This window comes from Gastrolobium bilobum, unplaced genomic scaffold (assembly GCF_033153095.1).
Source record: "Gastrolobium bilobum isolate Gb01-03AN ecotype WA unplaced genomic scaffold, APGP_CSIRO_Gbil_v1 utg116777, whole genome shotgun sequence".
NCBI classification, from domain to species: domain Eukaryota; kingdom Viridiplantae; phylum Streptophyta; class Magnoliopsida; order Fabales; family Fabaceae; genus Gastrolobium; species Gastrolobium bilobum.
In genome coordinates this window covers 37,415-39,350 of record NW_026898302.1, presented here as the reverse complement: position 1 = coordinate 39,350, position 1,936 = coordinate 37,415, and the positions used below count along the sequence as shown (strand labels likewise).

At 40.2% G+C, this 1,936-nt stretch overlaps 1 non-coding gene across 1 annotated transcript; it reads left to right on the top strand.

The window, feature by feature from the left end:
* Nucleotides 1–791: 791 nt before the first annotated feature.
* On the top strand, nucleotides 792–898 carry LOC133314721 (small nucleolar RNA R71). The gene has a single exon (XR_009751996.1). It is a non-coding gene; the product is annotated as a small nucleolar RNA R71 (small nucleolar RNA).
* Nucleotides 899–1,936: the final 1,038 nt, after the last annotated feature.

Here is a 1,936-nt window from a genome sequence, read left to right as displayed (position 1 = left end):
TGGGTTCGTGTCGGTGTTACTTGGAAAGGTTCCCTGTGTTCTTTCCGCAAACTGTCTTGACAACTGGCCAATCTGAGTTTCCAGATTCCGGATAAAAGCTTATTGATTCCGGAATGAAGCTCTTGTTTAATCTCTAAAGGCATTTGCATTCTGAATGTAGTCTGAGGTAGTCTTAGATAGCTGCACAAAAGCCTTCTCCCACTCTGAAGTGTTGCCCTGGGGTGAGGGTTATTGTTGCAATGTCAGAAGAGGGTTCAGCTGATGATTTGATTTGTAACTAAACCCAGGGTGTTAGTTAGGATTTTTCCACCCTTGATTATAGTTTTTACAATATTGGTTTCTTCCTGGGTTGTTCTAGTTCTTTTGATCGTACCAGATTCCATTGACCTTCGCTGGTTGCTTTTCAATTGTTCTCATGTAGTCACAATCTTCAGTTACATGAGCAGCTGCACAAATACCACAAATAATTTGAGAATTACTAACAGAAGAAACTTGGGAATTATTAAATTGCTTTGTAAGAGCATCAAGTTGTGCTTGTTGTTTCTTGTGAAATTGCAGCATTTGCTCATTTTGGGCTAAGATTGCATCATAGCCGTCGAGCTTCATAATTCCTTCTCTCCTTTGTGTGACTGGAGCAATTGTCATACTCCTGAGAAGCTAAGGATTCCAACAATTCCAATGCTTCCTCTGGAGTTTTTGATTTTAATGAGCCTCCTACGGCAGCATTCACCAGTGTTCTTGTGTTTGGCGTCATCCCTTGGAAGAAGATTTTTCCTTTCTCCCATGCTTCAATGCCATGTTGAGGAAACTTCTGGAGTAATCCTTTGAATCTTTCCCAAGCCTCGTACAAGGATTCACTTTCTTTTTATTCGAAAGCAGTGATTTCTGATTTGAGCCTTGCCATCTTTGAAGCTGAGAAGAATCTGGCCAAGAACTTCATTGCTTAGTCATCCCAGTTGCTGATGCTTCCTTCAGGCAGTGACTGAAGCCAAGCTTTTGCGTCATCCTTTAGTGAACATGAAAATAATCTGAGCAAGATGGCGTCACGAGAGACTCCATTCATCTTTAATGTATCACAGTAAAGCAAGAAGTTATCAAGATGAATATAAGGGTCCTCCGTGCTTTCTCCAGCGAACTGATCTTTTTGAATCAGTTGCAACAATGTTGGCTTAAGTTCGAAGTTGTTAGCATCCACGGTTGGTCTAACAATGCTGTCTTAAGTTCGAAGTTGTTAGCATCCAAGCTTTTTTATTTAAGATCTTGTAGATTAGGTTGACAGATTTGAGCTTCGAATCTTTGTTGTGATCTTTCATCAAATCTTCCCGTAGATCTCTATCAATTAAAATCAAGATTGATATGTTTCTGCTTAAATTTCAGATATCACAATCCGGTATCCATTGGAAAATCTTAATTAAATCTTGGGTTGATTGGTTCGTGCATGGGCGTTTTAGCGTGCTGTTTGTGCGCCAAAACGTCCTCCCAGTGTATTGTTGTCTGCCTCTGGGCGTTTTAGCGCGCTGTTGGACGCCAAAACGCCCTCTTCGAAGGGTGATTTGTTGCTGCTGGAGCATTTTAGCGCTCTGTTTGGCCGCCAAAACGTTCTGCTCCAGTGAGTTCTTGTTGTTTTCCTTCATTGGAGCGTTTTAACGCTTTCTTGGACGCCAAAATGTCCTCTTCCAACTTGCACATGCTTGAAATCTTGCTTCTTTAAGGCTTCAACTCTTCTCGTTGCATTCCTTTGATCCCAAAAAGCCATAATGGATGTCAAAAATCCCTTGAAATAAGAATTATGACAACATGTTAGCAAGATATTCAATTCTCGTGACTTTATGGTGTAAAACCCTAATTTCCATGCAATTCATGATGTATTTCAAGTATACTTAGACCTAATATTATGGTAAACCAAGGGTTTATCAGGGTACTTAATATATTGTTT